Source organism: Lepisosteus platostomus, chromosome 4, assembly GCF_059453375.1.
Source record: "Lepisosteus platostomus isolate fLepPlt1 chromosome 4, fLepPlt1.hap1, whole genome shotgun sequence".
In the NCBI taxonomy this organism is placed as follows: Eukaryota; Metazoa; Chordata; class Actinopteri; order Semionotiformes; family Lepisosteidae; genus Lepisosteus; species Lepisosteus platostomus.
Genome location: NC_142614.1, coordinates 66,809,799 through 66,822,207, shown reverse-complemented (window position 1 = coordinate 66,822,207; position 12,409 = coordinate 66,809,799). Strand labels below are relative to the sequence as shown.

General features: G+C 37.9%; 1 protein-coding gene across 2 annotated transcripts in view; it reads right to left on the bottom strand.

Annotated features, from left to right (window-relative positions):
- The window catches only part of rab27b (RAB27B, member RAS oncogene family), a 63,531-nt gene extending 52,007 nt beyond the window's left edge, over window positions 1-11,524 (bottom strand). The window contains exon 1 of one of the 2 annotated variants that reach the window (XM_088630350.1): window positions 11,375-11,524. The gene's annotated coding sequence lies outside the window, so the exon portion shown is untranslated. Of the gene's footprint in view, window positions 1-11,147; window positions 11,313-11,374 lie in introns of those variants that run through there. The other variant, XM_088630351.1, reaches the window with a different exon arrangement.
- Between the last annotated feature and the right edge of the window lie 885 nt (window positions 11,525-12,409).

Below are 12,409 nucleotides of genomic sequence, written 5' to 3'. Positions count from 1 at the left end.
CACTAGAAACATCTGATAATTTAACGTAATATACCTCCACTGGCCCAAAATACTAGGAATTCCTTAAGGAAAATTTGTTCAGCCAAATCCCGTCCCATTTTCCCAATGGGGTCATTTCAAAGTGAAGTTGTGAAGAGGGCAATGTTGTGGAATGTTACACTAAATGTTCACACACACACACAGTGCTTCCACCACTTTTCAACAGGACTGAGATCTGAAGGCTGTTCTGGCCAGAAAAGGGGATGGAAATCTGTCACATCCACCCATGCTTTGGCTGCCACTATTCATTTGTCTGGGGTTCCCGATATTCTGTGTATGGTGGGAGAATAACCTAAGTATGAAAAATGGGATTCCATATTTACTACCTATACTTTTTATAAATGCAATTTGTTTTCCTTAAAACAAACTCTAAACTATCTTAAACTTTGTGTACTGATTGTTCACAGCAAACTTGCGTAATATTCCCACGACACTCTCATAGAAATCTAACATTTTTTGCAGCACACCATGTCCCTCCCAAGTCGTACCGATATCCCCAACCTGAGCCGAGATTTCCTCAAGACGCAGAGCTGTTTTATCCTGGAAGGAATTGATAACGGTGAAGCACGGACCTCTTGCTCAGCTACTCAGATGTTCTCTTTTCGTGCCAATGGGTGGCACAGCGACACAGTGGTTAGCATTGCTGCCTTGCATTGCTGGGACCCTGGTTTCAATTCCTGGCATGCTATCGGTTTGGAGTTTGTAAGTTCTCCCTGTGTTTGCGTGGGTTTTCCTCCCGGTACTCCGGTTCCTCCCACACATTGGTAAGTTAATTAGCTTCTGGGAAACTTGTCCACGGTGTGTGTGTGTGTGTGTGTTCACTGCAATGAACTAGTGTCCCGTTTAGAGTGCGTTCAGCTCCCACTTGACCCTCTATTGGATAAAGTGATTAAAAATGGCTGGATGTACGGACCGTTAAACTTGAAAAACACAATCCCCATGTGAGAAGTCTAGGAGCATTGCCTCCGTCTCATGAGTACACACAAGAAGTGCAACACAACACTGGCTACTCCACAAACCTAATATAAATGTAAACATTTTAATTTATTCCCATTTATATTTTCCTCATATGTGATTTTCATCAAGATTCCACAGCACATCCATTAATGTCAGAAGGCACACCAATGTGCTTTGGTGCACTGGTTGAGAAATATCAGATTGCAAGATTGTTTGTCTTCTAATGTATTACTGTTCCACGGCTCCTAACGCAATGTTACAATCACCACAGCAAAATCTTAATGTACTTCAATTAAACCAAACCGTTTCAGAAAATCTAATGTTTTCAATTTATACCACTTTCAGGAATGTACAACATCGCTTTCAGAGTGTTTTCCTGATTAATAAATAAAAGATGAGAGCAATATTAAAATCTGCCAGAGTAACAGAAAGGCTATAAACACAAACTGCACATTATACAGTACTGTTTATCACTGTCTTGCTGAGGCTGAAGTGCAGTAACAATAATTCTACTACAAACACTTTATAAATGGCCTCCTGATTTGTAATTTCTCTTAGGGTCTAATATCCACATGTAGCAGGCACAGGTATGTTCTGAAGACAAATAAGAGTGCACAAAACAACTGGCAGTACGTACTATATAGTTCATTCCTCTTCATTATGATCCGATTGTGTGGGTGTCCTAGAATTCTTGAACACACACCCATCACCTCATTAAAGTAATCAAGAAAAAAAAGCACATAAATCATTACATATAGTACATTAAATTCCAACAACCCATTCACTTATATTTGTCACGTCTGATATCATGCAAGAAGGCTATACTGATGATACAATTGCAGTAAAAAGGAGCATTTATGTCCGTATTTGCCAATTGAAAGCTATCAGATGTGTACCTACAGTTTACATACTTTCTAACAGTCCTGTGACAAACAAAAAACATTAATAGTAATAGATTGAATCTGGTGGTAACAATGTTAAGAAAATCAATTTGTAAACAGCTGGCAGTAGTAATAAAATGAGTGAAACGGGGAACTTCATTCTACGCTGAATAATACATGATGGATGTACGCGGTGAAGTCGACAGACTGACTCAGTAATGTTGGTAAAGGGAAATGTTCTCCCTCAGAGATAGGAAGTGGCAGAACTGTGCTCTCTGCCGATTTCCTCTATGCTGCCATCCAGTACCAAGGGTCACAGAGCTCTCCACTTTGCATACTCGCCTGATGATCCATGAAAAGCCCTCTACTGTGAAGATTTACTTGGCAGCTGGTAGGTACAGTGACCTTTTAGAACCATGCAAGTCACCGCAGGCCCACCAGGTCTAATTAGCAACACTTTACTAAGCAGTTCTTGCCTTTCTTGTTGGCCTGCAGAACCGCAGTGTTGGAACCCTTACTGCAGTGGCACTTGCAGCACTGGGGCTTTCAGCACTGGACCCCAACGGCAACAGACCACACGGGAATCTTAACAGCACAGCTCAGGGGAAAGGCAAATAATCGTAATAACAGCTATGTGTTAGGCACAGCTTACAGATGTGAAGAATTTGACTCTTTCATTGGTCGATCCAGTAAGTCGCATGAATATAAAAATTAGATTCCACCTAAAACAAAATGTCTTTTAAAACAAAAGTAAAAATAATTTCCTCCAACAATCATACTATCTAAAAGAACTCTGCCGTCCCCAACAACGACAACATCTGGAAACGTTCCAACAGGGTTTCACTTTTTCCAACAGTGTTCTGAACATCTCAGACAACGGTACAAGAAAATTTCTCAGTGTTCCATTACGGCACTTTCCTCCTGAGACCATATGTCTGTAGAAACTTATATTGGTGAAACAAATGTCTCTGCTTGAAATGTTAAATGTCTGCCTCACAGAATAAGCTATCTGAAAATTGTGAGAAGAGGAATGGGTTATACAGTTTTACATTTAAACCTCTTGTGGTTTCATATTCAATATTCAATGTTCAGCAATGTTCAGAATTCAATACATACTGTATGAAGAAGGTGGCTACCCATTTCATAAAACAATTGTGAAATACAATATGTCTATTTCATTAAAGGTTAAATTCATTGACAGGATGAAAGTTAACACAGGCCTACAACTTTTGGACTTTGTCACTGATTAATAATGACCTGTTTACTGTAGAAAGCTTCTCCACAAAGGAAGGATGCTAAGATGAGGGATTTTCATTTATTAAATCCAGTTTAAACACAGAACGGTTATCAAAAACACCAATGAACTTTTTTTGACACTTAATATAAATCCTAAATTAAAACAACTGAGATGTAATGGATTAAAAATGGGATGCAGCAAAGTCACCCATTTTTTCTCGCAATTACTTTTAAATAAACATTCATGGCAAAACATTCATAGTTGTGCAGGAAGGTATTTTTTTAAGTTTCTGCCAAAACATGTCTTACCGGAGAGAAAGGTGTGACACAGGTTATTACAGCAAAATACTTTTGTGTGCATTCAAAATAAAATAAAAAACAAATCTCATTGTCAGGTGAAACTGAGTACAAATTGACAAAACTGACAAATTAAATGAGTTTCAGCTTAATTTAATTGGCTGCATACCACATACAAATCTTTGGTTATTGCAACAAGAAAATGTAATCTCATTTTAATAAAATGAAGACTTCACTTTACTGTAAATAAACTCTGAGCACAGAGTCTATCCATTTCTGCTGTGCAGATTAAAATAGTATGAGCAATGCAGGCTGTTCTAAAAACCCCTTTGGCAAAAAGACTTGGAGACACCCACAGTGCAATGAGGAGACATTAGGTCCACCAGAAGGAAACTGGAGCATGAACTGACACTGAGTCCACTGCTGCCAACAGTCAACTACAGAAACAGATGGCCAGCAAAACAATTAGGCCAGAAACACTTGCACTGGGACCACATAACTATGTCTCTCTTAACACAATCTTGTATCAACAGCAACACAAACGTGAAATCTCCAACAGATGGTATGTTGTGCATCTTCAAAGAGCATCGAAGAACAGCTGACATGAAGGACTGGACCATAGACAGTTTTTCCTGTTTGCACAGCACAGCTGTGCTACACCCTAATTTTAAAGATAAGATCAGATCACTTTATTGGCCATATACAATTTCTTGTATTAGGAATTTGTCTTTTCACATTCCCCAGCTTGCTCTCCATGAGACACACAGACAGGGAGAGAAGCTTGGGGTCAGAGTGCAGGGTCAGCCATTTATACGGCGCCCCTAGAGCAGTTGGGGTTAAGGGACCCGACAGAGTAGGAGTCCTCTGCTGGACCCAGGATACGAACCCGCAACCTTCCAACCACAGGCGCAGATCCTTAGCCACAGAGCCACCTCACTGCCCTTAAATGGATTTCCAGGTATGAGGGAGCAGACCACTAAATGGGTTGTGGTCAGCTCGGATGGCTATAATGACTTCCACATCCTAGATCTAATATCTAGGATGTCAATCCTTGTTCCTGTTTTGCAAATAATTACAGAAGGCTCTATGTCAAGGTTTAATATGTAAACTCACACTAAAAACTGTATAACCTGACCTAGGTTCATTCCTGAGCTGTCTTGAGTATGAGACATTGTAGAATAAATGGAGAGGTGGGAATAACTTAATCAGAACTGTTTCTCTGCATTGTGCGAGGAGTATTTTTGATGGTTATAATGCATACGCAATAATCACTTCTAACACCCATCTACAGTAATGGGTGACCAGAACTCTATCCAAACTATAAAAATTCCTGCACGATTGACTGGATTGAGAGCACCATGGGCGATACGACTTGTATGTGTCTTCTTTTGGTGTTCTATGGAAAACTGACTTTTTCATACCAATATAAAAGTTGTTTCAAACGTTTGCTGAACTGTGCTGTGATTTCTTGCATTCTCTACAAAGTCATTACTACAAGAATATGTCAAATCCCATGACTTCATGGTTCTTTAACAATTATCACACTGTTATGTTGCAACTCAAGATGACTAGATAGGAACCATAAAGTAGTCTCTTACCTATTTTTAATTGGAGATGGTTTAGAATTTTTCTACACTTAGAACACTTCCTTACTTACCTACTTAGGAAATAGAAAATAACATTTTCAATATTCATATTCTGCAACAAGATAGATGTTTATTTTAATATAAGACTATCCTTTTGATGTGGACAGTTTGGTGGTCTCATCAACACTGAACAGAACTAAATACTAAAAAACCACAGAAATTCCTCCCGATCTGGGGAAATAATGCTGTGAAGGGCTCACACCACAAATCTGGTTAACCTTTAAACCTTGAGAGACAATTTGATTACCGTTATGCAGAAAACTAACACATTCTGTAGTCTCTCATTTTTAAACAGAACAGCACAACAAAACTTCATATTGATCAACCAAAAAATTAAATACAAGAGAGGATGTTTCCACTTTTCTCTCTATATATACTGTAGATGCAGTATATATTTTTATGTACAGTATGTTATCTTCAATATCACAGCTGGTCAAACCAATGAAAACTGGCACAAACGGGTAGAAATTGTTACATATGAAATCTACATGCTGAGGTTCCACAGTACCGCCAGTTCCGAGATCCATTTGCCATATTTGTTACCAACACAACTCAGTCACAGGCTAACCACTCCCTAAAAATGAAACCCCCTAATAATGGGTGGGCTAGTCTTGACCAATCCATACAGAAGCATCTTCGTAACCCACTTCAAAGGCCTCCAACTAGGAGGCTGCACATCAGGAACAGGTTGTAATCCTGCAGGCTGATGAGTAATCATGTTGACGATGGATTTACCTCACTCGTACTTTGTCAATGTGAATTGTTCAACACAGTAAATCGCCACAGGACCTTTACAGTAATCCCTTGATTTTATCATGCATTCACATGGTTTACCCTGGCTTCTACTATCTTTTATCATATCTCTTCATGTATTGCAATGCTTTTGCTAGGCTTTCACTGTTTTACTTCTGTTTCTTGCTCTGCTTTTTCCATAATGTATCAGAAACTTTTAACGGTATGAGTACAGAATTCAAAACTGTGTAGTTTGCTTCTGTAGTATGAACTTCATGGTGGTATTTTTCTCAAGTGAGTCTGTATCTTCACCCAAATTAATGAGCAATGACACAGCACAAAAAAAAAAGAGTTTGTAGGAGAAAATTATGGCCGTGGTTTTTATTCTGTACATAAGAAATGTACACTGTAAATGTCAAAGTGAGGATGATTCATAATTAAATCTGCTGCAATTCCAGGCACCAAATGAGATAGATCTTTATGAAAGACCATCATATTTAATAAATTCATTTTTGGTGCCATTCATTGTGAAGAATTAATAAATTGTTGGAAATTACAATTTAAAATACTGAGAATTAAAAAAGTGGAAATAGATGTTTTTTGCAGTATATTTCAGGCAACTAGCATGTTGTTTTATTTATAGAGGAGGACCTATTACTTCAGTGGGTACCAGAAACTGGCATCAATAACAAACAGCCTGATTACGTGAGCTATACTGTGTCCGTAAATAGTTCAATATGCTTAGAAAAAACCTTGTGAAACATACAAATCTGTTGCTGTTTGTATTGGCATACATTCTCTTGAAACTAAGTTATTACAAAAATAGGAGAATATTTTAAAAATACATTAAAGTGCTTTTAACAAAAGGTTTTTCTGTTTCAGCTACAGCTTTTCTGTTTCCCAAACTATAGGATGGGAATTTTCATTAATCACTAATAGTTTTGCTTCTATACCTACACTAGTTTAACTCAACCATTCAAGACCAAAACTGAGTTATAGTGAGTACTGCCCTCACTACAGTGAGTGGGCACAAAGACCCTAAGTCATGCAGATGGTTATTACAACAGAGTATGGAATAGATATTGGCACAGGTGTCACTCATGTACACTGTATAATCATTATAACCATGTTCATGATACCACCAATCCTCCTTACGAACATACTACAAGAAGTTCTTTGCACCATAAATCATAAAATCAAGTGCTTGTGGCAACACTTCTTTAGTAGAGGCTTACACCTTTATACGAAACGTTTATTCCATCCAGCTTCTGCCATTTTGGCAGAATTACATCCAATCTATACATTTCTGCAATATATTAAACATCTGAATGTGTACAAGATTACTAACTACCTTTCACCCAATGAAACAACAGTCAAATTCTGCGCCGAATCTAATGAACCATAGCTACAATGCATACCAATTATCTTAGAAGACTTAGTCTCTGTTACTGTATATGCAATTGTTCATAAAAAAAACACACTTGTGAGATCAGAGGAGGCCACTCAGCCCATCATGTTCAATTAGTTCTATGTCCCATAGATTCCAGTTGAGAATACTGAACAACCCCCTCGCAGCCTCTTTAAACATCCATAAAGGCCAATTTTTCAACTGATGCAACATTCCACATCTTGCATGTTTCGGCAGGTGGGAGGAAACCGAAGCACCCAGCAGACTCCACACTGACGCATGAGCTCTTTAATGTAGTTGCCGTTCTTTCAAACTATTATTGTTCCTTTTATCTATTCACCTTTAAAAAAATCACTAGCTAAAAAACAGGAAGAACACAAAACACTACAGTCAATATGAACTTCTCCTTTCAAAAAAATAAGAGAGAATAAAATATCTATAATGTTTTTTTTTTTATAATTGCTTCATATTTTTCAAAACGATGACATTTCCCCCAGGTTCCGAAGGTCTCAACTTCATAAATACTAAGCAAGGCAGCTTTTCCTTTACCTAGACCCATGACACTACTGAATTTTATTAGTCAACAGCTGCAAGGGAAGAAGGAATTTAATAAAATAAGAATGTCTTGCCCCTACAATTCTGTTTATCTCATTGTAAAGTCAGCTTTTTTTAACATGTAGCCTGACTTCAAAGGATTTCACTTGGAATGATATTTCAAAACATTACTCACTGATGGGAAATGGACAGGTAGGAAAATTCTATTGTCCTGTACAGCCCCAGGCGAAACCGTACTTGATATGCTGTCAAGACACATGCGTATAACTTCCTTTCTTTATAAATGAATTAGAATACACAGGAGAGCTTCAGCTGTTGTGTCAAACCCTGCCTGGAGTGCTTTCCAATTTTCATTTCGACTTGAACAGGGAAAGAGGAGCTGAATTTAAAAGTTGTTTCAAGTACTGGAGCGCTGAATAAACACTCTCACCTCACCTCTCACCTATGATCTGAACCTCACAGTGCCTTCTTCCTTTCTTTCTTACCAAAAACCCAAACGCACATTGAAAATCTACCTCTACCATACATGTCAAAAGCTCACTCCCCATAATTTCTATCCCTTTATTTTATTCTGTTGATGCATATTTTTGCACATAACCTGTTGTTGTTTTTTTTGCACATTGCCTGTTGTCTCTGTCTTTCTTTTGCTACAAAATCGTATTGTTGTTGTTGATGTTGTTTTTCTTTTCTCTTTGTACTACTTATGTCCGAGAGCTAGCTAAATAGCATTTCGTTATACCATATACCATGTATATGAGTGTAATGACAATACACTTGAACTTGAACTTGAAGATTTGGATACAGCCACAAATGTACAACATATGGCAGCAGATGGAGATAAACAAAGCCTCACGTGATTGAAACAGGCAAAGAACAGTCACCAAATAAATGTTCAACATTCATATAAAGAATAAATAGACCCATCATGGCCTAAGCATATAAGAGCATAAAAAGGTTGTATTTTGAGAGGAGGCTATATGGCCCATCTACCTCATGCGGTTATTAAAACTTAAGTAATTTGAGAACCTTATACAGGTCACAGTTTGGAAAAACAAACCATGATGACAATATGGCTGAGCAACTTGTTCAAAACTCTTACAACTCCTTTCCTGCAGATTCCACTTGTGCCCCGTTTTTCCATTGTTGATGCCGGAAAAGGTCAGTGGCTTGAATTTGTCTGTCGATGGAGCACTTTAGCCATGAAAATACATCTGGTCACTGTTTCCTGGACTGAATCCAGCGTAGCACTACCTCTTCTTGAACACAGCACCACCATTCAGAAATCTAGAAGGCAGTTCTTCATCGTTTAAAAAAAAATAAAGTGATGGGAAAGAAAGTATTCAAGTATTCTTCTAGCTATCCTTCCTGAAACCGCTGTCAGGATTATTAACTCCCACATGAAACCTGGCACAAAGGTAGGTTTTCAATTATTTACACATTTAGGAGACTTCTAACGATGTGAACTCCTCATGTTGGGTTTGTAAATTAACCCAAACAGCACTGCAAACAGGATCTAGGTGCAGCTGACATTAAGGGAATGATGATATTAGCTCACTGTGGGGTTTTTTTTATATTTAAGCAATTTTGGTTTAGTTTTGCTGTGTGTTTATAGTCATTACACTGAAGGACTAAACATGAGCCACAAAAGGGTGAGGTGAGGAAAGGAGTAGCACTGTGCCTTCAAAAATGTGCCATACCTTTATTATATCATAATTAAAAAAAAATAACTGCTCGACATTGTACTGTAGGCACTGCAGTGCAGGCTTGGATAGATAATCATGTCACAGAAAGCCGCACTCTGTGAGAGCAACTTAAGAAAAGATATAAAGCGTTGTAAAGCGGTGCCTACCACAATCAAAACATACAGAAAAAAAACTGTTGTTGTTGCAAACTAAAGTGGTCAAGGCAGAAAGAGGAAACAGACGGAACATTTGAATATCTACAGCTAATCATTTTCTAACCAGCACTCTCCTCGCCACTGGTTTCAATTACACATCAAACCTCTCAAAACTAAAGGGCAAAGTTAAGTTGCAGAATTAGGAACAGCAGAAAGGAGGCAAACCTGAGAAGGTCTTTTATGGTCTCTTGGATCTGTTTCACTTCAGTCACACAGTCATTTGCATTTGCTGGCTGTAACAGGAATAAACTGACCCAAGGATAAACCTCCTCAACACGGCCAAATAGACACTTTGAACATACAGTAAAACCCAACATGTAAACATGTAAAACCCAACATATTTGGGATACAGAGAGATATACAGAGAGACGCGCAGACTTCATGCAGACCAACACTCGATGTCATCAGGTAGCAATGCTACAGCCCCGGTGATATTCTGATATGTTGTGAGTGCTGTACCGCAAATCTTTGCTAACGCGAGGAATAAGACAAAGAGAGTAAGTTTCCCTCCACAGAAGTAAACAGTTCTACGGTTAAAAACGGTAACATATCTGAATTAATATATAAATCACGGAATGTTTAATATTACGCATTTATAGTGTCTATGCTCTATGAGATGTTTTACTAGATCCTACAACTACACAGGGAGTGACAGAATAACAGCTCCCCCTTACAAAAAAAACGTATGCATTTCAGAAAGATTAAATTGTGGAATGCATAAATGAGGATCTGAATTCTACACTGTGACACACCTTTATTAAACTAAATGAGCATGTCGATTTCTAAAAATCTATGTATGCTAAAACTATGTCGTTATAACTTTTTTTCTGAGCGCTTACACAACAGTCTCGCATTTTTCCCCATTATCAACTACATTCAAAGAGATTGTTAAAAAAATTATATTAAGAAAAAACACCACAGAATCCATTAAATTACCTTAGCATCCAATTACTCTATCTAGGCTTATTTTGAGATTATATATTAATCACAAAACACAGTCAAGTGCTCAAGCAGATAAAAGGCTGTCTCAAACGTTATTCATTTGGATGCAACAATTTAAATCTTACTAGTCTAACTCAAACACAGCCTAGCATGTTATTTGCACCTTTCAGTGCACACAACTTCAAAGCTTAAAACTTAATATGACACTTAGTAATATGTACTATATAAATACAAAGAAAACCGTTCCTGCATAACTACCTTGATTATTTTATATGCGATAATTCATATAGTTACGCTAGCGCTACATGGACTCAGGCCAATAACTGCCCTGAGAAAAAGGATATATTCCAACAGACATTACCATACCGGGAGGTAGTTACACTATCCGGACACGATGATGATGGTGATGACGATGATGAAAACTGTTACGTTGTTGAAAACAAGAAGGTAAATTTAACGTGCACAAAAATATGTTCAATAGTAGTATCTACTGACCAGCAACATCCACGGAGCTTACAACGCAACAAACAAGCTTTTAAAAAACACGAAGTCCTTACACAACAATAAAGAAGGCTCAGAAATCTTGCTTGCAGGTGTCTGCCTAGCCCATGTCTCCCTAGTACAGAAGCATTTTCGTCTCCAGAGCCTCTAGAAACCAAACGCCAAACAACGCACGACAAGACATTTCTTTAATGCAAACGCCTCTGGTGGATTGATTCTCCGCCCTCAGGTTTCTGACACCTAGGACTACTTTGTACCAAAATAAATGTAAGATGCATCATACCTCACACAAGCCGTTTCCTCAGCATGATGCTTCCTTCCTTGTATAACGCTGTAGCCGTTGCAAGCAGCATTGGTAGACGTGGATGACAAATGTATTCCGGGTCCTAACGCCCCTCCCAATTCCGTGTCTGCTGCAAACAGGACGCAACAGGTGTGGTGCTGCTCGCTGCTAATTCTGTAGAACGTAAGGACGTAAAAATGTTAACAAAAGACTGAAGGCTTTTCGGTCCAACTAGTACATTTGCTTTCTGGAAGCAAATTGATTCGAGAATCTCACCTACCTAGCCTTTCATGAAAGATGCCATGGCATAAGATTATGCAACGCAGCTGGGTAGCTTGTGAAGCCAATTCTTTTTATAAATAAGGGCCTCGAGTCCTCACGTTTAAGCACACTTTCCTACTCCCGTACTTTCTGAATCTGAGTACTTGAATAAGGTCTCCTTGTTGTCTTGTCTTTTCATTTCTAAAAACCGATTCAGTTAGCCTGTTTAGAGCATCCCTTTAAGCCCAAGGGTGTATGTGGTTGCTCTTCACCGGGCTGTTTGTAAAGCAGCAACATATCTTGGTGTGTTAGGAATGAATATGATACTTGTCTACATTTAACATGTCATCAGACAGATTCTTGGCCAATCCTGAATATGTTCTAAGTTTTTAATCTGGTTTGCAACTTCTATAGTATATTTTCTATTTTATTATTTACATAAATAAATGTTACTAATGGTTACAAAACGAATATATAAATAAATATGATCAATAATAAATGTACTGCACCAGTTACATCACCCCAATGTGAGAATTTCCAGTTTCCTGTTTATTAATATATTCTTAATCCAAAATCAATGATATCTAATTATTGTAGCAAATCTCTTTAACATTCGTAATGTTTTAAACTATACCTTTCGTTCTGAACAATGTCATTAAATTATATTTTTACGGCTCAAATAAATCTGATTTGTTTGTGAAACAAAGTGAAGTCAATAAACATTCTTTCTAATAATTTTAATATTGTTTTATTCGATCAAATGCAAACATCGAC